Source organism: Microtus oregoni, unplaced genomic scaffold (genome assembly GCF_018167655.1).
Source record: "Microtus oregoni isolate MIOR12 unplaced genomic scaffold, Mior012 000054F_ref0000373, whole genome shotgun sequence".
NCBI classification, from domain to species: Eukaryota; Metazoa; Chordata; class Mammalia; order Rodentia; family Cricetidae; genus Microtus; species Microtus oregoni.
In genome coordinates this window covers 7,206,986-7,230,937 of record NW_024543830.1, presented here as the reverse complement: position 1 = coordinate 7,230,937, position 23,952 = coordinate 7,206,986, and positions in this window count along the sequence as shown.

Genomic DNA, 23,952 nt, shown 5'->3' with positions numbered 1-23,952 from the left:
GTGGCCAGGCTATCTGACTCTGAATGCTCCTACTTAAAATGACAGAGATAGTATAAACAATTTTGTAGGAGTTTCTACGTTCTCTAGCAATCCTACACCTTACTGTGACCCTTGGGTCAGAAACAATCTCAAAATTATGTGTGAAATGTACTTAGAATTAAGAATTGTTTTTTCCATCCTTCAAGACCATTTATGAAAGGTGGCAAAGTAGACAGCGTATCTCTAAGACTATCTAAAAGCAAAACTTCTGGTTGTCTTCTGTATACCACTTAATTTTCTTTCATGTTTTCAAGATGAAGGTATACAAGAAAAGGAAAACTGGGAGATACTGTAAACAGCACAAAAGGGATGGCTAAAGTTTATTTCTTATGAAATAAACTGATATACAGGTCAGACTCCAATATAGTCTATTTCTACAGAGGCCATTCATTATTCTTTAGCTCATTTAAATATGCCCAAAGCACTTCCAATTACAAGAGCATCAACAAGGTACATAAGTAAACAGCTGGTCTCTTTTTTAGGAAACCTTCCATGTGCCTACTGTTCTTTTATTATACTTCTATTATTTGTTGATTATCCTCCCCACAGTGGGAAGATGTTGCTGAAAGAATTGTATTCTGGGTTATGAGAACAATTCAGTGGGCTGTGTTAGTGTTTAAAGTACAAACCGACAAACTTCTTCATAGCAGCTCCAAAAACAAAGTACAAATGATAGGAAGCAGACTCACTCATCAGTTTTAGATGAACCACAGTAGACAGAGGCTCTATCACATATTTAGGTCAACAGCAGTATCACCTCATCCTAGCCTGTTATTTTTTTTAGATAAATGAATATTGTATTATTTCTAAATGAGTAGCTGGTTTAGGTATGAAGGGAAGGGCAAATTAGAATATGTGAGATCGATCCAAATGTGAAACTAAATTTATATGAGAAATTTTATTCCACCAGACTTGGTTTTGAGCTATGAGACTACATGTACAGATAATTCAAAAGTTAAACTTAATTTATATATAGATGGCAAGAGGTATTAATTTGTTATAATTTGATATATTTACACATGGCTCAGATTTGAGGCATAATTTCTACTAAATAAATAGAATACAGTCGACTAATAAGACTTGTTGGTATTTTATGTTCAACATCACTCACTGTATAGTCTAATAGTGCTTACTAGAATTCTGAATTTTAATTATTCATCCAAAGAGCACCGATTCTTTGCAACAATGGGATTCTGCTATATCATCCAATGTTTTGAATATTTTCTCTGATTTTTTTTTCATAAGAACATTTCAAAATAATGGGGCTATACATGTTGTTTTTCTTGTCTGGTTGCTGTTAGTAGTCTGAAGACTAAAAACAGAATGGGTTCAAGTAATACTGACCTCTTATGTTGGAGGCTATATCTTGATTTATTTCAGTCACCCAGAAGCCTTTTTTTTTCTTTTCTTTTTTAAATGCTTGGGAGTTTGAACCCAAGACCGCAAACACACTGACCATGTTCTCTATCACTGAGCTACTCCCATAGCATCAAGAAACATTAATAAGCAACTGGTATTCCCAGGCACTATGTTAGATTCTGAGGATAGGAATTGATACATCCTTGTTATAGGACTTACAGTGTCAAGTGATTTTAGTGAGACAAGGTCCTCAATTTATTTCATAACTAAGAATGGCTGCCCCCCCCCTTTTTTTTCCTGAGCATTTTAAGCAGTGGTTCTCAACCTGTGGGTCTCCAGCCCAATTTGGGGGTGGGGAGGTGTTGAATGACCCTTTCACAGGGATCACCCAAGACAATTGGAAAACACAGATATTTATATTACAAGGAACTATATGGTTGAGAACCACTGATGTAATGTTAGTTTTCTTAAGTGTTTTCTGTTACTAAAATTTTCACTTCTCACTGTTTGCAAACCTCTTACCTAGTTTATGGTCTTTTATTTCTTGCCTGGAGAGGTCTCATTTGTGTGAGACATGTCAGTTTGGGACTAGGGTTCTTACACATTTCTCAGATTTAATTGCAAAGAGGTCAAGTTATTTTATAGTGGAAGAGGTTTAACACTAGTCATGATTATGTGGGGTCAGGGTATAAATCTTAGTTACCCAGCATTTGGGTTTTTTGTTTTGTTTTGTTTTTGGAGGCAGGCAGGATCTCACTATTGTACCCTTTGCTGCCTCAGCCTCCTGAGTGCTGGGCTCAATATTTGTGTTGTATAGATTCCTAGGAAATCTTCAAAAGGAAGAGGACTCTCTTTACTGCAGTTTGGTCTTTTAAAGTTTGATGTTATTTATTTATTATTTAATATTAAAATGAGCTCCAAACTGAAGAGACTGTGAGGTAAAGCAGGTGTGGTTTTGCTTTAGGTGTGAAAGGTGACTAGTGTCACCATTTCTAAAATACTGTCTAAACAAACAACTCAGAACATTTGATTTCAGCTCATGAATGGCTGTTCTAAATCTGTTGTATGTTAGACATACTTTGAACTACCTCTTTACTTAAAATGGGAAAGTTTCCTTAATAAAAGTGTGACAATTAAAAAAAAAGAAAAAATTCAAAATACACTTTGTGTTTAGAGTGTAGCTATGAGGTAAATATCAAAGACATGGGGCAAAGAGAGCTGAGCCAGAACTATGTGCATTGGGTGCAGAAAGTAAGCAGATGCTAGGGCACAGCTTTCAAGCCACTGTATGCCAGGGACACAGGCTGGGCTCACTTTGTCATGCCCTCACCTTGTCCCTAAAGCTATAAGTCTCGTCTTCTCCTTCTGTCTGCCTGTGAAGCATAAAGTAGAGAGGACTGGGTCTGTTTTGAAGTCTGAAGGAACAAAAATTGAGGGATGGTTGAACATTTTCTGGACCCCTGCCCCTTCCTGTGTCCCACAGGTCACTGTCAGGGTAGGCTATGGGTAAGTGTAGAGTCGCCATGTTGTCAGCCCAAGAAGGGTCTGTCCAAGTGTGTTTACACCCAGACAACGAATAAATCCCCATGTGTCTGGGACAACATTCCTCCCCTAAACTATTGATACCAATATCTTGCTGGCAGTGGGGTGGGCGGGCAAGAGGTGCGAACAATGGTATCTGATCAGAAGTATAGAGTTGTTTGAGTGTGGAAGTGTGGCGTAGTGAGCTGATCAATGGTATATTGGAATACTTAATGGTGTGGTTCGTCTCCCCATATTTATTCTCCCTGTGAGAGACTTCGCTGGAAGCTGGTTTGCACATGATGTAACATTGCTCCCTTTGTCACCCCGGACTGATGATATAGAGCCGCAGTTGCCTTCTGCGCACTTGACCGAATGATCCTGCGCAGTTGTTTCTTCAGGACACATGAGAACGGACTGCTAGATGGCTCCTCTGAGCCATTTAAATGGGGACAGTAAGTTCAGTCGTGATTTTTCTGAACCACTGTCACCCACCTTGTCAATTGCCAAGTTGGCTAAAGGTCATTGAATTTTTCTTCATTAAAACATGAATTGTCCCGGGAAAAATGAAATTGCTGCTAAATGAAAACCAGTCAAAAAGCCGAGGCCAAAAATTGTTGGCAACGTTCATGCTAAATTATGCAGTCTGCACATTGCAGGCAGCCTGTGGGTCCCCAATCTGTCCCAAATAACTGGGGAATGTGACTCCTTCTCCCACCAGGAAGCGCCCCTGCCCAGCAGTGGTCTGGGCCCCTGGCCATGGCTGAACCTCCCCGTCACTCCCTAGGAGAGCTCTCCGGTTCACCCACAGATGAATCCGCTGTCAAGAATCAACTGCGCCTAATAATAAGCTCTTGTAAGCATGGAACAGCCTGACTCTCATGGCCCGTGAACTCCCTCTCCCTTTCCTCCTTTCTTCGCTTTCATTTCTCCTCTCTTCCCTTTTCTTTCTTCTTTCTCTTCCTCCCTCTCTTTTATCCCTCCCTCCCTCCCTTCCTCTCTTCCTCCCTCCCTTTTTCTCCCTCTATCGCTCTCTTTTCCTTCTTCCTTCCTCTCAGCCTTCCTTTTTTTTTCTCCTTTTTTTTCCCTCTCAAATACAATTTTATCAAAATAATAAAAACTCCCTCTAGTAGGTTGTTCCTCCCAGTCCTTATCCTCACAATGGAAAGGTTATTGTGGGCACTATGCCTCTCTCCTGATGCTTTTCCTTCTTGTCTCCTGTCAATACACTACCAGAATCTTCCAGTCCTTTACAAAGTTGGACCTTTGGGTGGATCCTCCTTGATGTGCCCTTTCCTTTTTCTCTTCTACCTTTTTTCTCCCGTGTGTGTGTGTGTGTGTGTGTGTGTGTGTGTGTGTGAGCGAGCCCTGGCCTTCAAGTGAAGAGACCTGGCATGGTTATCAAATAGGTCTTAGTTGTTCGTTCTGTAAAGAATTAAAGCCTGAAGCTCAGACAAGTAAATCACTCACTCAAGTGACAATTTGAGTTAGTCCAAAGCTCTGTCACATATGAATCCAAAGAACTGGTTAACTTCAAATGCCGGGGTCTTGGGCTTGGAATGGGGTGGAGCAGATTCCTGGATTCTCCTGGTCAGTTGACAGAGGTGACTGTCACTCTCTCCTGCTTATCAATTGACATTTCCCAGAGCTTGACCAAGCAGAGCTGTGCTGTCCCAGATACCTCCTGCCCATTGTGAGTGTTCTCCTTAAGGGGCTTTATTTAGTTCCTGTCTGTATCAGAACTTTGTCTTAGAATAGCCACACTAAGCACCTCTCCCTGTCCATTTGGAGTTGAAAGAATCGTCAGGACTTTGTTTCAATTAAGAAAGGTGTGGGTTCTGAGGGTGCGGCTGGGCAGCAGAGTCCTTTCCTAGTATATGCAAGGCCCTGAGAACACAGAACAAGCGGGAAGTAAGGCATAAAGGCGGGTCTGTATATACCGGGACTCGGGATTGTTTCTCTGTGACTTGCACAGCGGGGACATTTTATACTCAGAGATTATTTTCTTGTCTCATTAAAATGATTCTCCACATAACAGTTTTACAACCAATGCCACAGGAGGGCCAAAACCAACATGTACCAACATAACCACGAAGGGTTGTATGTTCTGTCCAATGTTAAATTCCAGGTCACAAAGTTTTCCATGCAAAAAGTACTTCAACCCTGTAAAACTATCGTAGATTAAAATCTTCTAAAGATTAGCCATGGCTATCACAGGATCATGAGAGAACAGATGATTTAGATCTTCTTCATATGACTAACCTGCATTGGGAATAAGTGGGTTTTTTGTTGTTGTTGTTGTTGTTAAGAGGAAAAGAGTATATGTTACAAAAAAATGAAAAGCACAGATATGAGGTCATGAGGGCTTTATTGTATATTTCAAATGCGGAATAAATTTAAATCATGCTGATTTCTACCAAGACCCTATGAGGGCAAAGAAACATAGTGGATGAAAAGAGGTTGTAAAAAAATACAGATATTAGAAGAGGACTCTCAAATCTGCACAGAGCACACAGCAGTAACATCAAGAAGACTGCAGCATCTACACAGCTGCTCTGGGATGGGGCCTGGGAGGAGTCTTGTGGAGTCTGGTTGGTGGCACCTCTATTCTGACATTGTGCTAGCAAATGACCATTTAACTATTGTTTTCCCATCTTCAGTTTTCAGTCTGCATGTGGCTTTGCCTCATAATAGCCACCTGAGGTATGGGTACAATTGGTCTGTTCATGAGGGGCTGGTCTAGGACAGTTAACTAATCAGTTACATACATTTCAAATATTGAAAATATTGTTGGTGTTGGGTGCATCTAAACTCCATATGAAGATAACTTTCATCTTCTCACCATGTCCATAGTCTCTGAAACAGCAACTAAAGGATTAAACAGACAGTTTGGCAGTACTTAGTGTATCCTCATTCATCACAGAGGTAGGAGATAAAATTTTTTTAATAATCTGAATCATTGTCTTTAAGGAACTAATCTAGGAGCAGAGGCCAGGCAGTTCTGGGCCTCTAGAGCAGCAGACTGAGCTAACTGTGGGGCCAAGTGGATCAAGATATTAACTAAGGAATAAAACACATTGATGTAAAATCATGCAGACATAATAGATCTATTAGAGGAGGTCCTGAAGGAGGCAAATGTCATATCTCCTGAGATAAAGGGGGAATGTTTAATGAACTATTCATCTAAAACGTTTGGGATAACAAATGAGAGGATGTTGGATTACATTCTGAGAGGAGAGATGTTATCAGACCCCTCCACCGGAAGCTGTGTAGGAAGGGAATGGCTGTGGTGAAGGAAGCTAAAGCTGTCATTGTGTGTGAGTGGGCATGGGCCAGAACTTAACTCTCCATGGAAGTAGGCAGGGAGCTGGAGAAAGTGACATCTTACATCTAACTTCAAACCTTTTCACCTGTGCACCCAATGACTGACTCTTACATGGAGGCAAATGGCAAGACAGCCCATGGGCATTTAAGTTGGTCTTTTGGGAATGAGCAGGCTGAAGGTTTCATGTGTGGTGAGTAGTAGGAACTGGATAGCATCTTGTAGGAACGGTGACAAAGCACTGATGTCATTTTTTTCTTTTATGAATTTGCATTAAGCTCCTTTCCAGCTAGAAACATGATTGAAGCAGAACAGAAAAATCATCCTTCAACTAACTCCCATCTCAAACTTGACTGTTGAGTCCCCAAGGAGAGACTAATCTTCAGCGTCAGGCTTGAGGAACAAAGGCTTTCTAAACTCCAAATAATAAATCCTAAATACTGAAATCCTGAGTTTTGTCATTATCAATAATGCGGAGAGGAGGGACAAATCTTTTTCCAATAGAGGCTGGCAGGAGAAGAGAGAGTTCCCAGAGGAGTCTCATTTGTTTACTCCCACCCTGCATAGCTGAACTTTGAGGAGATGCATTTTGGAAAGAGTATTCCCATCAATTTTAAGGGAGTCAGAGACAGAGAGGAAGCAAGCCTTACCGACATACTTCCGAGGGCCCGGGAGATAGGACTGTACACCTCATGACAGAGAGCACTGCTTTAAAAGCCAGTCATGGGTTTTTGATCCTACTGCACGTACTGGCTTTGTGGGAGCCTAGGCAGTTTGAATGCTCACCTTACGAGACCTGGATAGAGGTGGGCAGTCCTTGGGCTTCCCACAGGTCAGGGAACCCTGATTGCTCTTCGAGCAGATGAGGGGGGGGGGGACTTGATCGGGGGAGGGGGAGGGAAATGGGAAGCGGTTGTGGGGACGAGGCAGAGGTCCTTGATAAATAAATAAATTAAAAAAAAAAAGCCAGTCATGTTCAGGTTGTGGTTCTGAGACTTGTGAGAAAGGTGATTGGAGGACAGCTGTAAGCACTTTGTATGGTTCAGTGTGGTATGGAGACAGCTTTAAGTAACCCACATATCACAAGATGCTGAGGGTCCAACTTGGGAAGGGGACACAGTAATATAAACTCTGCTATTTACCACTATCAGGGACTGAGAATACAGCATCAGTCCCCCAAATCTGCTATTCAACCACACATATCTCAAGACATTACCACAAGATCAATCAAATAACACCAGAGACAAATAGAAGACCCCAAGGAGCAGAAAGAGGGTCCCAATCCATCTCACTGGGATGCTAACACTGGAGATAGTGTCCAACAGAGTGGGGAGTGGAGAGAAAGCCCAGTTCCTGAGCAACCCACCTGAGTTAGGCAGGAAAACAATTTTTTTAGTAGATGAGTCTAAACTTCCCAATTGTGTTGGGTTAGCAAATTTAAAACTTTATCCCCACTTTCCTGAAGAAAGGAAGATAGATTTGAGAAATGTTTTAGGTAAAAATAAATGTTTTAGGTATTTAATTGGAATGATGAAGAAGGGAAGGTAAGATGCAGCTTATCTGGATGGTGGAAACTTTCATAAAAAGAATAGACAATTAGAATATTTAGGCAGGAATATTATGAGTTCAAATATTGGTGTGGACTCTCCTTAGGCATCCAAAGAATCACTGAAGAAAATAGCATGCCCTGCTTATGCTAGGTTGTCCCATGCTAGAGTGATGGGTGTGCAAAGGAAGTCATCAGAGATGAAGACTGGGGGTGAATCCATCACCATCAACTCCCACTAACTAAGGACGGTTTCGATACAGCCATCTCTAAATTGTCATCCTACCAACAACAGAGCCAATGTTGTCACCGATTTTACAGAAAACTCGCCAGCCACTTGAGGGCGAGGTGGCACCAACAGGACATGCACTGGACGGTCAGCATTAAGCAAACTCTGCAGAGCAACAACAGTCTCTTCTGCTCTTCTATGGCAAAAAGCTAGAATACATGCGAAATCAGAATTTGCCATAGAAGCTCAGAGTGAGTTGGTGGGTCGCAGGGGGATGTGAGACTGTCAGAGATATGAGTCAAAGCCTACCAGAGTTTCAGTTGGACAGGAATATTCACAAGAGAACAATTATACAACCTGATGACCAGAGTGAATAACCAAACTGCATGCTTAGAGATGGCTGAGAGAGTAGATTTTAAGCATGTACACACACACGCATGCACAGAAAGAGAATTAGGAGCTGATATTTAGCTTGATATAGACATTTAACAATTCAGAAGACTATTTGGGGGTCTGAAGAACGGACTCGGCAGATGAGAGCATGCATCTCTCTTGCAGAAAGCCAGGATGTTGTTCCCATCACCAGTGTCAGGTGTCTCACAACCGCCTGTAACTCTAGCTCCAGGGTCCTGATGCTCTCTTCTGGCCTCTTCAGACACATTCACTCACATGTGCATGCGTACGCATACAAACACTTACACACAAACACATACACATCATTAAAGCAAAGTAAAATCTTCAAACTTTTCCATTTTGGCTGCCTTGAATATCTAAACTGCCGTCATTGTAAAGGGATCAGTCAGCTACAGTTATTTTAAGGGCTGCCACCTTCCGGGAACTTGTTTAGCTGGCAGCCCTCTTCACTGCCTTAGAGCCTCCCTCAGCTTTGGAGCTGAGGTAATGCTGGTTTGGGGGTGTCACCAGTCAATGTGTGAAGATGGTGGCACCAGGAGCTTCAGTCTTCACCACAGTGGCACTCATTCACAGATGCTGTGCGCTCCGGAGCTCCCTGCTGGTCTCATGGAAACATATTCCATTTTCTGCTATGGAGTGGAAAGTGCCATTCTCAAACCTGCCTCTTCATTTTGCTTTCATGTATTCACTCCTCCAGAAACGTTCCTGCCTAATTCTACCTCACTATCCTTTCTCTAGAGAACTCAAGAGATGAAAGCCTCTGCTTCCTCCATGCTCCTGCAGCTCTAGGCGTTTCCATGAAGCCAGTCACTCTTAGTTTCCCCTTTCTTATAATTGAGTTTGCACACTCTCTCTTTTCTAAAGACTCCCGTCAAGGCAATTCCAAGATAGAGATTGGGGGAATGGTGGGAAGTTCCTTGGTGTTGAGTTCCAGCTTTTGTTTCCCAAGTTAGGTTTCTTGAGAGTCATCTTTTGAGTTAGTGAGCACTAACTTCCAATTACACAATGATTTTATGGATCCTCATTTGGACCGTGTTTATTATCCTAAGGAGGTGAGGTAAAGCAATGCATACCTCTAATGTCCAACAACATGCCAGAAAAGATAATTTCCCTGGCTCTTCCGTGTTGAGCTACATCTCAGGGATTTTGAGATGGGTTGAAGGTGGGTGGGAGCGAAAGGCCCTGCAATATCCAGAGTGGCTAGCTTTGGCTCCCTAGTGAGAGGAGTGTCTTCCCCTCAATTTCATGCTTGGTCCTGTGGCTCCTGAGCATTATCTCTGTCTGTCCCACTTCCTCTTCCTGAGACTTCAGAGGAAACACTGAGCTGAAGAAATTACTGGCATGCTTTCCTCTCTTGGTCATCCTTTCAATCGTCACGCAAACAGAAGATTGTATTCTTTGTGACACTTTGCAATTAATTAATGTAGAAATCTCAGGAGGGCAGGAAGATGGCTCAGGGTGTACAGGCACCTGCTGTCCACACTGACGACCCGATTTCAATGGCAAGGACCAGCAAAGTAGAAAAGGAGCTGATTCCCACAAAAGTTGTCTTCTGACCTCCCCACTCACTGGCATCCTACCTATGCACACATCACCCACAAACAAACAGTTAAATAAATAAATCCAATAAAGATGAAAACAAAACACCATTCTCCCAACTTTGCCTTTTTCCGAGCTTAGAATTGAGCCCATAGCATTGAACAAGGTAGGCAAGGAAAGCAGTGTTCCTCCAGCCTTATTATAGCATTGTTTAATGTACTAATGCATGGTTAATAAAGAGCAAAATAATTTGAAGACGCTTAAGAATATCTTTCTCAATTTTCTTTACTATTGACAGTTTCACACACACACACACACACACACACACACACACACACACCATACACCCATATACAATATGCTGTGATTTAAAGATTACTGTTTATCACAGGTTTAAAGTGGCTTCCACACCATATGGAAAGTTGTGAGGGGATTTCGCAAGGCCAGCTAGACAGAGCTCAACAGGCTCGCTGTGCCTCAGAGATGTCAATTATCCATTTGCTCCATGTGCCAAGTGCAGATTGCCTTTTATGCCTCTGCATCCTCTCTCCCAGGCAGCACCGTATTCAGCTGGTCCTAGGGAAACATATGGTGTGGGGGTGGGGGAGGTGGGGGAGAGGGTGGGGCTAGGGTGACTAATGGGGAGAAAGAGCTTTGGTTTTGCATTCCATCCTTCTGAAGCGCTTCTGCCAGGATATCTTCTCAGCATAAAAAATTTCTGCTTACATCTGTGTCCAAAGCTGAGAGGAAATATTCTCAAGTTGGAGGGTGGGGAAGCCTGTTACAGAATATGCTGAAATGACTTGAAACAAGTTGTGTAAATTTCAACCAGTAAATGAAACAGATATTTTGTTCAAGGAAAATGAAGATACTAAGTAAAAAGGGTCAGAAACTACACAGCAAAACTTCAATATTCTGATTATTTTGATTTTCTTGTAATTCTTATTCCAAAATAGTTTTAAGAGCCAAATGCAAAATAAATAATCATCTCTTGCTAATATTTGTAGCTTCTACCTTAAATTTTAAATTTGTTAAGAATTTCATAGATGAGTCTATATTCACCTCATTTCTGTCCCTTCCAATTCCTCCTGTATGTCCCCAACTCCTTTTCAAATCTATGAATTCATTAATTATCTTGTTATATGTGGAAACTTCATGGGGTGTGTATCAAGAATTACAACTGTGTGATTAATTAAGTCTATCAGTTTTAGTAGAAACCAGCTACCTTACATGGTTGTATTAATTTATAGTCTTTGCAATAAAACACATATGCATCATTGGTAAGTGGACATTGTGACAGTTCATAGTTTAACTCACATTTAAAATTTAAACACTAATAATATTTATTGACTTCTTAGATGTCTTCTTTTGTGAATTAGTCATTTACATTTAAAAATGTAGATTAAACTTATATTATCAACTGTAGGAGATCCTTGTTCCACATAGAGTACTTTTGCTAATGACATCTATGACAGATATATTTAATTTTTAATGAAGTTTAAGGTATTTGATTTCTTTGTGGTTAATCCTCCTATCTACACAATGGGGATGTTCTATTGGGAACTCATCAAGGCCAGCTGGCCTGGGTATGAAAAAGCCTGGGATAAAACCGGACTCTCTGAACATAGCGTACAATGAGGACTACTGAGAACTCAAGAACAATGGCAATGGGTTTCTGATCCTACTGCACATACTGGCTTTGTAGGAGCCTAGGCAGTTTGGATGCTCACCTTACTAGACCTGGATGGAGGTGGGGGTTCCTTGGACTTCCCACAGGGCAGGGAACCCTGATTGCTCTTTGGGCTGAGGAGGGAGGGGGACTGGATTGGGGGAAGGGGAGGGAAATGGGAGGCAGTGGCGGGGAAGAGACAGAAATCTTTAATAAATAAATAAATTTAAAAAAAATGCTTTTACTAAGGAAAATCAATGAAGATATTCTGTTATGTGCTAAACTCTTAAACTCCTTATTTTACAGATTAAGATGTAATGGGCTGGCCATGGTGATACCTGTCTATAATTCCAGAACTTCAGAAGTCTAGGAAGGATGAATCTGAGTAAGAAGACAGTCTGGGACACATAGTGGGAACTCAGTCTCAAACACCCAAATTAAAAAAAAATATTAGAAGTTTACTTATGTCAAATTTTTTATATATAGTGTGAGAGAGAGGAAAAGAGAATTTTTTTAAAACTGGATAATCACTTGTCTGAGCATCCTCCATTTAAACGTAGAATTTACTTTGTAAATTTGCTTGGTTATAAACCAAACTTGCATATGTGTATGATTAGTTTTGAGAACATTTTCTTTTAATTAATCGTCTATGTTTACACCAATTATGGCAACCAAATATCATTATTTCATAAAATAAGATTTATCTAATAGTTTTACTCTTCTAATTCCTAGAATTTCAAGATATTATTAATTATAGCTGACTTCTTTTATGTCTGTGTATGTTTATAGAATTAAATAGCCAACTGCATTTAAAAAGCCAGAATATTAATTGCAATTAAATTTAATCTGCGAGTGAGTTCCAGGATAGCCAACAGCTGACAGTCCTGCATCTTCAGGTGCAGACACGCATTAGCTAAGTTCAGCAATTATTTCCAAAGAAGATTTTTTTACACAATACATTTAAATTTATTCATTGAACTATTGCCAGACCAAAAAAAAAATAATTATAACTCTTGAAGACGGCAAGCATGTGTGTAAGGTAGTGTTTATTCATTAAGTTTACAATAAGTAATAATTAGACCTGTGAATAAACAAAATGCTATGTTTAGAAAAGTAAATAAAGACTATTTCAAAAACTCTGACTTTGTACAACAGCTGTTTAAAGTATATCTAAGAGTGTGTAAATTCCTTGCAAGAAACTTATGATGTATTTAACTATAGAAAATACTAAGAAATGTTAATTTCTGATTCCCCCAAATATAGTTGTGATATGATAAGTGTACAGGATGGATGCAATGTCTGTTTTTATGTCAGATATTCTGTTACAATTATTCAAATAAAATGGAAAATGAAGAAGACCAGTGAAGTGGAATGATTGTTGCAACTACCTTATAATGTGGCTCAGAGGCGTCTGGGATGGGTCTGCTAAAGGAATCTAGAAAAGTTTGGAGAATTAGCTCAGAGATGGTCTGAAGCACTGCATGCAAAGGGGTTTATCTGGGAGCCCATTAAAGCAAAGCACTGCTAGCAATGCAGAGAGTAGACTAAAATCATGAGATACCAGGTACAAATGGATACTGCCTTGGAAACTGGACTGTAGACCATTTACCTTACCTTGTGGCTAAGAGATGTCTACATTTTGTCCATTCCCTGAGTCTTTGTGATAAACTGGGTTTAGACTAATCTAATTAGTAAGTTTTAAGACACCAAACATTTAGATTATGGCTTGGGTGTTGTTAATTGCTTTTAGCTATGCTTACAGCTAAAATGATCAGGTTGTATTTATGTTCATAGGAATATATATAGGAATATATATTTAAAGAAGAAGAGGCCATTAATTTGAGAGCGAGCAAGGGGAAGGGTAGCAAAGGAGAATGGAAAGGAGTAAATTATCTTCTATGTTATGATTTCAAAAAGCAAAAGGATTATTATTTAAAAAATTTCCCAACTAAAGAATATTCAGAACCAGATATATTTATAACAGAATTCTACCAGAACTTCATGGACGAAATATTGCCAATACTATTCAAATTATCCCATATAATATAAAATAAAATAAACATAATATAAAATAGGAAAGGAAGGAAAGGTTCCAAACTTTTTTATGAAGCCAGCATTCCACTGATACCAAAATCTGATACTTTACAAAAAAAAAATAAATAAATTTTAGGCAGATTTTCTTGATGACAATAGATGTAAAACTTCTCAATAAAATATTGGTAGAAAACCTACTTCAAAATTTTATCAAGAACTTATTTACCATGATTTAGTTGGCTTCATTACAGAGATTTATGGAAGATTCAGTAAATGTAATCTGTTACATAAATGAATTGAAAGATAGGTATCATATCTCAATAGATCCAGAAAAGGCCTTGACAAAAAAACAACTTTCCTTCATGATGAAAATGATGAAGAGGCTAGAAATGGAGGGAACATTCTTCAACATAATGAGGGGTATCTGTGACAAACCTGTAGCCAACATCATTCTAAATGGAGAAAGCCACCAAACATTCTCACTAAGATCAGAAACAAGGCAAGGGTGTCCACTCTCTATTTCTGTTCAACATGGGAAGTCTCAATTAGTGCTCTAGACAAGAGAAGGAAATAAAAGGAGGAAATAGGAAAAGAAGACAAAGCACATGTTGCGGGAGGTCCTTCCACTCCTTCAGCCTATAGCCGCTGAGATACCAGCCCATTGGGGCGTGGTCTCTCTCCCTTTAAAAAAGCGGCTACTTCCCTTCTTGCTCTCTTCGCTTCCTGCTCCGTTTCTGGCGACTAGACTCCATCCTGATTGCGCAGAGGGCTGTTGCCTGGGACTGTTATCTGTAAGTTTTTTCCCCTTTAAATAAATATCACGCTATTAATCATAATTCCAAACTGGTGTGGCATTGTTTGCAATTTACGCCTTCAAGCACACATTAGCAATATTCTATTGCTGTGAAGAGACACCACAACCAAAGCCAAAGCAGCTGTAGATGTAAAAGCTTCATTTAAATCTATGTCATGGTTTTAGACTTTAAAATCCAATGAACAAAGTACAAAGACACAGGCTCCATTTTGTTAGGTGGCTAAACTATTACAAAGAGTCAAGAAAACATGCATTAATCATAGCTTGAATAAACTTAAGGCTCCATGGAAAGGAGAATCAAAGTTGTTCCTCTTCTCTGTCCTATGCGTCTCCTTGTACCATAGACCATTTGAAAGCTGGTGATTGTTTGATAGTATTAAAGCCTTGCTTTCCACAGAGTCCTTCAGACCTCACAAGAGCATGGCTGCCAACTTGGGAAGATATTGCACTTTACTGCTTATCTACCCTGAGTTCCAGAGGTGACAGAAGAGCCCTACTCTCTCATCTACTTATCCGCAAAGTACTAAGGCTTTTGGTCACTTGCAGACATGATCTCATATCTCTGGAAGTATTAAAACCCAATGTGAAAAAAATACACTCAGGAAAGACAACAGCAACAAACCAATATAAGTGAGTCCTTGACCAAGTTCATAAAAATCTTTTCAACTTCAGTTGAGAATTAACAAAAAATAAGACTATAATGGATATTTCTTAATGAATATACATAATTTCTCCTTTGAAATCTAGTTTCAAATCACATTTACTGTGGAAATTTCTGTTTCATATTCTGACAACCAGAGAGAATTGATCTCAAATGTCTTCTTCAGAGGTTCCTTCCAGCTTCAGCCTTTGCTCTGACCTCTGCTCTATCCATCTTGCCAGCTCCTCAGTTTTTCAGACGGAGTTTTCTTTGGTAGGCTGTTTTCCATCAGGTCAGGTTTTGCTGAATGCCCGAGAGACTGATGCAATTCTGACGAGTGTTGATGGATTCAATGAAGCCACTAATCACTAAGTAAAAGATATTCCAAACAGAGGAGGAAAGGAGTTGAGAGGAAAGATGGGGACTGTAAGAAGGGATAATTTACTAACTCCTGAACTTTGGAAATTTTCAGATAAAACAGCTGTTGGTGAGACTCGGGTGCTGACGGAACACATTAATTACTGTCATCGGGATTTGGATCCACTGGAGAGCTGCTGGAAGCCCTTGTATGCCGAGTTCCCAGAGGAGGCCTCTTTTAGGAAAACAGATAAACACTGATGGTAACGGTTCATGAAGGTCAGACCTCAGGGTAATGTCACAAACATTAATATCCACTGCACCTTTATTTCTTTGACCCAGACAGAGGCCTTTGGCTACCGTTATTCTATCTTGAGGGACCACCAGGCTAAAGTGTGGGCTTGTTTATCTCCTTATCCCTGGCTGATAGCTAGGCATCATCCTTGGTAGCATCAAGTGACATTAACTACTACTTAGTTTAAGACTTAAAGTCATTGGGACTTTAACCTTGCTATCTGCCCAACACTAACCCAATAACCAATTAAATGTTGGATTGAGATACAAATCCAAATAGATTTTCTGCTTTGTGATATTAAAATAAACTATTTTAATTTCTATTTTATTTCTATTATTATTTCTATTTTAAATTCACAAAGTAAGATTTAGTAATTTCCAGTAATTAGCACCATAGAAATCTTCGTAAAACATCATTCAAATTGATGACAATGTGAATTATTGAAAAAAAATAAAAACACTAGAAAACCTAACACGATGATAAAAAAGATACCATGAGAGAACCTAGGAAATAAATGCTACTTGAAAGGAACACTGAGACAGATTATTCTTTGGAGTAATGTCTTTATTAGAAGTTATCAACACCCAAGGTAGTCAGCCTTGTGATGGGGTCTTGAAGAGTTCAGGCCTCTGAGACTGAGTAGGGGTTCCTTTATGTTTTTTAGGAAGCGAGACGAGAGAGGCTCACATGCTGTACGGGTAATGAGTAGCTCACAGTGTCAGCTTGCAGTCAGCTTGTCACTGATTCCTGGTTTCTGGGTGGCAAGAGAAAGGTTGCTTTCACCTTTTAGTTAACGCAAGTCTATCATATAGGATACAGCACCTACCACTTAGAGTCTGGTAGCCCCAGAGAGCATGGAAAACTTTCCTTGGGGAAGTGAGAATTATAAAGTCATCCCAAAGTTCTTGTCAGTTTCCTGCAGTCTAGACTTGGGAAGCCTATGAACACTTTCTGGAAAGTGAGGATTACAGACTCATAGACAGTTACTCCCTTCCTCCCTCCCTCCCTCCTCCCCTCCCTCTCTCTCTCCCTCTCTCCCTCCCTTTCTCCCTCTCTCCCTGTCTCCATCTCTCCATCTTTTTCTCTCTCCCTCTTTTCTTCCTTTCTTTTTTCATCTTAAAGTAATATTTTAATGATGAATATTTAGAAGTGTGGTATGTGCAGACATTAAAGTAATATAAATGCATGAAATTTTAAACTATTTTCAGTTGACTTTTAACATGGATGTCTGACAACTTCCAACAAGTTAAATTTTAAACAGTTACTCAATATATGGCAGTTGACTTTAAATGTCATTTGGTCATGCAAATGAAACTTTACAAACAAATATGGGAAATATATGAATTTTTGAAATATAAATTTACACAAAAATCTCTATACTTTTAGTATTTTTCATTGAGGCACCTTTGAAGATACATTCTATAACATGATGTTGAGAACTCAAAACAGATATAAAGAAAAGGCAAGGGACTGCAGAACAAGTCACATAGGAAACTGGGCAGGATCACTTGAGCCTGTGAGTTCCAGATCTGTATGGGCAGCATGGGAAGGTTCAGTATCGAGGAGGGAGTTGAGGAGTAGGGTTACTCATAGGAAAATTAGAAAATTCTCAATGTCAGAAGTTATAAGGGAAGCACAGACAGCTATGAGAACTAGGCTATGAGAGCTGGGTTTTGACTTTACCTTCTGAGAAGCCATGAAGGAGCATTGTAACACTGCTACTTGGAGACTGTCAGAGCTTTGCTAGGACTTGTGGGGAGTAGATTTACAAAATATGGAGGATTAAAACTCCATCCTTTTACCAACACACAAGCCTGGGACCCAGTCTGGTTGTCTAAATTTAGATGTCTGAAGCACTAAGCCATAAGATAGTGAATTGAGCTTAAAAATATCTGTATTCCCACTTCTTCAGAAAGACAACACCTGGAGAATATCTGTCACCTTTTCTCATCTGAATAAGTCCAATATAATTTCTTGCAGATAAGAAATACTAACCAGATCATAAGAAAGCTTGAAAGAACGTAGGATTTAAAATATCACAGAGTAAATACTGTTTAGAACATATTCCTTACTGTGATTTAAGCTGTTGTCACTTACTCGGGTTATATAACTAATTGACAAAGTTCAGGGACTTTCCTGAACTAAACCAAAGCATGGCTTAATCTCCCCCAAAATATGTTCAATTGTCATGGGATGGGAGGGAACACTATGAAATAAGGTTGAGCATCATTGAATTGGTAATAATTAATAATGACTACTCAGTATGTATTTGATTTAATTAAAGTTTAAATATCAGTACTTTCTTGTGACAGTCACTATGAGTGCTAATAAAAAAGAATCCTTTTCAATAAAATTATTGAATAACATTAAAATTTATCCTTAGCACTTGGCTAGCTCCACAGACTAACTGAAATGGCCCTCTAAGTTTTGCTACGGTCTGTTGACATGGAAGGTTCCCTTTCATTTCTCTCATTGAACTGTGATCCATTTGAAATTTTAACTGTAGTGATTACAAACAAACTTTCTCCTAGAGGAATATGAAGAGAGCGTAACACAATCACTTATTTTATAGTAGCTGTGAAGGTAGAGAAGGAGGCTGCTACGGGCAGCATGGGCTGAGTAACCCTTCGCACTAATGCTAAAAGTGCTGAGGAGAAAAGATAGCACTGTGAAATTTTGGAGGACAGAGCTCAAACAGGAATCGAGGAAGAAAAATAGCAGCGATACTGCCTGTCTTAGAAAATAGAAAGTAAGGTACTGACCTCCAAGTTGAAAAATAAGAATTAGGAGAATCAAACCAAAAATAACTGAAGAGAAAAGGCAATGCAGAAAATAAATCAGTGGTATAGAAAGAAAAGTATTTTAAATAAAGTAACAAAGTCAAGGTTGATTCTTTAACATGATTAGTAGATTTGGAGTATCTAATAAGACTGACCCAAAAACATAGGGGAAGAGGAGGAGAAAAAGAGAGCAGAAAGAAACCATATATGGATGGAAAATGATGCATATTTCAGTAATTTAATCAATAATAAAAAATTATTTTTTAAGGCTTGATTTTCCTTATACTAAATTCACTTAAAAGCATTATTAGTATTTGCTAATTGCAAAAGCTAGATAGATCTCACAGTACCATTTTCATGCATACACAGAATTACTTTGTTTTCTTCTCTTCTCTCCTCTAAGCTTGCCCTCTGTTTGACTTTAAGGTCTTGAAATCTTCTAGGTCTTCTGGAGTGGCCTTTGTTCAAGAGGCTGTCTATGCCCTCAAAATCATGGCCTCTTTGCAGCTTCTTCCTGTGTTGGTTTGAATAAGAGTGACCCCCATAGGCTCATTTGAATACATTGTCACCAGGAGTGGCACTATTGAGAAAGATTAAGAGGCGTGTCCTTGATAGAATGGGTATGGCCTTATTGGAGGAAATATGTCACTGGGGGTGGGCTTTGAGGTTTCAAAACCACAAACCAGGCCCAGTGTTGCTCTCTTCCTGCTGCTTGCAGATCCAGATGTAGAACTCTGAGATTTCTCCAGCACCGTATTCACCTGATGTCACCATGCTCCCCACCATGATGAAAATGGACTAAATCTCTGAAACTCCAAACAAGCCCCTGTTAAATGTTTCCTTTTATAATAGTTGCCATGGCCATGGAGTCTCTTCACAGCAATAGACCAGTGGCCAAGATGCTACCCTACTCCTGTCTCACCAGAGAAGCTTCTTCACACTTATTAAAAAACTGAGATAAGTACCAACATACGTATAGCAAGTGCTCGAGTTGTTGGATCTATGGTGTTTGAATCTTTTCTTCACCAGGACTTTTTCTTATTTTGCTAATCAATGTTAGAGTCTATGAACATATGGATTGGTATTCAGCCACATGTTCTAGGTATCCCTCTGAAGATCTCTGGAAGCTTTTTTCTCGACACACAGACTTTCTTGGGTATTGTGCCCCAAATGTCTACTTTCTTAACATTCCCAAACAAATAGGTGGTAGAACTGTGGTACACACGCAAAGAAAAATAAAATAAGAAATTTATGAGAAAACGGATGGAATTAAAATATATTATTCCAAATAATATCTCCCAGACTGAGAAAGACAAAAATTTGCATGCTTTCTCTCATATATGGACCCTATCTTTGAATTTTTAGATTTCTGTGTCTATGCTGGAGTGAGAGCCTATAGAGGGCAGGAAGTAAGAAAGAAACCTTGAGAGGGGGTGTAGCCTTTAAGTGGGGGGGCTATTAAGTTTATGTATTAGTTTATGTCAGCTAAGTTACTAGTGAATGACCTTCATGTCACAGCAGTTTGATTTCCGAGTTTGTGTTGATGTGTATCTATTTCCCTCTTAGTGTTAGGTCAGTTCGTAGTCATGGGGTGTAACTTTTATGCCTAAACTAGGTCCTTTCATAGTTTCATTGGAAATTTCTTTACTTTATTTGGATCCGTGTTCTAATCCTCTCAGTTGTAGAAAGCTGCTGAAGTCGTGGCTCAGCGTTATCAGCCTCTAGTTACTATTAACCTTGGTTATTGTCCTGGGCGTGTATTGCGTACAGGCCAACTAGGGCTTTAAGGAGATTCTATTTGTAACATGACTGCCACACACATAGAGGTACCATCATATTTTAGGTTTCTTCTCCTTTTAGTTTCCTAGGGTCACTAAGGAGGTAGCCCTGTGTTTGAACTGTTGTTTCTACATGCCACACATTTGGAAACTCTTTCAAAAGGAAAAGATTCATAAATACAAATCTCACCCACGGTGGTCCCCTCCTACCTGGAGTCAAAGCTCCTTCAGTTTCTGGTTGCCAGTAGGTACTCTCCTGTGTTTTATAAAGTTGATTTTTATATTTTTATGTGAAGTTTGTAATTGTAATGAGTAAGAGGATTAGTCTCATGAAGGGCTGCTGTCATTGTTGAACCTGAAACCAATTCTCAGGCTTGAAGACTTAAAAATGTTACATAGTCAATGGATAATTAACAAAACTCGTTAGGTAAGGCAACAATTTTAATGCTCCATATTTACTATTGTAGATACTTAACACAGTCTTTCAAATGTACGTGGCTCTGTTAAAACACTATCTTTGTCCTCTGAACCCTGTTAACTGACACTTTCTTCATGAAACAAGCCAACTTTCACGAAACACTTCATAGTCACTCACGAGTGCCTCATTGATGCTATTCCCTCAAACACCACGGTGGTCTGGAAGAAAGATGGTTTCTCAACCCTCTGGTCACAGCAAATGGTAACTGCAGGAGATGAAACTCATCTAGCATTTAGCTTAGAAGTAAGAACGGGAGTTCCAGCGAGGTTCTGTAGATGTGTCCAGACACAACACTGCCAGTTTCCCCACCAGAAGTAATTTCTGTTTCCTCCGAATCCCTCAGCACAGAAAGTCCTTTCAGCCCTTACTCAGACCCTGTTTCATTATGGAAGTGACTTTCTACACCGCTGTGGCTTTTGCCATATCTTTATGACTTTCCATGAGGAATTGTAAAATAGAACTGGACATAAACTTTGCCTTCCTATTTACTGAATTTGTTGAAAACCCCTCCTCTCAGAGTAGAGTCTAGCAATAAGAGGCTGTTTGTGGAAGCTGAGTGTGGCAATGCATTGGGTGATAGCGAACAGCTGTTAAATGGTGGTCTCTGATAATGTCCAGCTCCTTGAACTCATGGACGGATGTTCCCACCTGTAGCACAAATTTACTCTCCGCCGCAGCTATGAAACCATCAGCATCTGCATTTCTTCAGAAGAGGTCTATTATGGAAGATCAGTAGCCTCAGTCATTGTGTCTTCCTGGGTGATGGCAGCACGGCTCCGAAATACTGGTCCAGACGTACAAGTCCTTGTACTAATAAGGAGCCCTTGTCCACATCCCCTTCCATCCAGGCAAGGTGGAAGGCTGGGTCACAGCTCTCAAATCAATCTCTGAAAGGGAAAGCAGCTGATCCTTTGCCAGCAGTCTCTGTTCTAATTGACTTCCCGCAGTGAAACCTTTATTTTGAAACAAGACTCCAAAACCACGACCGGTTCAAAGAGACAAAAAACTAACCTCGTTAGCTGTTTGTTTTGCTTGGGATAAAGTATCCTGAACTGGTGACAAATGTCTTCTTGTTTGCAAATGGAAAGCCATAATTAAGTTGGCTTTCCCACCACGTTTAATAACCTCGCAGTTTCCTCTCTGCCTCGCTTTCCCATTTTTTTTAATGAGATACCAATTTCCTCTGCCCAGCCCTCACAGATACTTTCAGCAATAAAACAGACAGCTTTGATTTTCATCTGAGTGTGAAGCTTCGGGAATTAATTTATTCATCTGTAACATGGACCACACTCTTCTCATGCTAGATAGCCTGTTAATCTTTAATTAACAAGGTGTGTTGGGCCAGAAAAGTAAAGTAGAGGGGAAGAAAGAAATGCGGGAGACGTTTGAAGGAGGAAAGGTTTTTACTGAGAGGGTCACAGAAATGCCATCATTTATTTTCATGCGACCCTTCCATCAGTATACGCCGGAGACACAGGCCCATGATGAGGATGTCTCCGTAGTTCTCCCACTCCTCCTGTACAGTTAGGGTTCAAGGGGGCCCAAGTATGTCCAGACAAGGAGCTGTTTGTGTCTGGCAGATGTGAATAGAGGATGCTGTGGGGCCAGGAACAACTGGCAGCTCCTGGAAGATGGTAGCTGGTAAAGGGGTAAGGGAGGCGTTTCCTGAGGCTGTGGATGCTCAAGGTTGCGGGTGTTGCTGGCCACCCAGGAAGCTAACTGCTTAGCTATAAAAATATGCATACGTTTTTAAAGTTTCAGTTGCTCTTATTTAAGATGTTTGGAAGTCCTCAGTCTGAGCACACACAGTATTCGTATATGTGCTCAGGAAAACACGGTGCTCTGTCTGTGAGTTTTATTAGCCCTGAAACTCTACTTTGGTTGTGGCAGTTAGAAACCATGTGATTTTGTTGGATCAGGTGGACTATTTCTATCACAAAATAAGCTTTTACCACTTTCTGTGATGATTGTTCTGTGGTTTTGACTCTGTGTGGACAGCCTCTTCGCCTCTTCAATCATTATTTCGTCTGACATTTGAAAATGTGGCCATTGAGATGCATAATTCATAGAGTTTAAACTCATACATACCGGTAAACAATTCAATGGTTTTAGGATATTCAGAAGGTTGTGCGAACATGACATCAGTTCTGGTTTAGAATATTATCATTACCATGTAAAGAAACCCTGGCTATTAGCTGAAACTCCCCACATTCTTCTCCTCTTTACTACCATAGCCCTAGGCAGTTATCAATTTTTATGTCTTTGTGTATTTATCTAGTTTAGCACATTTCATATCAATTGCATGGTCTTTGGTCAGTGGCTTTTAAAATTAGCACATTGTTTAAAATCCATCCATGTCCTATGCTCTCCAGCAAGGGCTGTCACCTGTGTTTTGATTGTAGCCATGCTGAGATGGAATCACAGAGTCCTTTTGATTTGCATTTCCCTGATGGCTAAGAATGCTGAACCTTTCCTTAAGTCATTCTTGGCCATCTTTGATTCCTTTGTTGAAAGATCTCTGTTTCGATCTGTAACCCACGTGAAGCAAGGACAACACTGCTCCATTGCTGGTGGGAGTGCAAACTTGTACAGCTACCTTGGAAATCAATATGGAAGTTTCCCAGAAAATTAGGACTCAATCTATCTCAAGACCCAGCTATACCATTTCTGGGTATATACTTAAAGAATTCTCTACTATACCATAAGGACACTTGCTCAACTATGTTCATAGTAGTTTTATTCATAATAATTGCCAGAGACTGGAAGCAACTTAGATGTCCCTCAACCAAAGAATGGGTATAATAGTGGTACATTTACACAATGGAGTATTGCTCAGCTGTTAAAAACAATGACATGAAATTTGTTGACAAATGAATGGAATCAGAAAAGATTATCCTGTGTGAGGTAACCCAGACTCAGAATGATAAACATGGTATGTACTCACTTACATGTGGGTATTAGCCATAAAATAAAGGAGAACCATGCTACAATCTACAGAACTAAAGGTGTAATAAGCCTTTTTTTGTCCCACCAGCCAGCTCCCAAATAACAATACGGAGACTTATTATTAATTATGAAATCTTGGCCTTTAGCTTAGACTTGTTCCACTAACTCTTATAGCTTAAATTAACCTGCTCT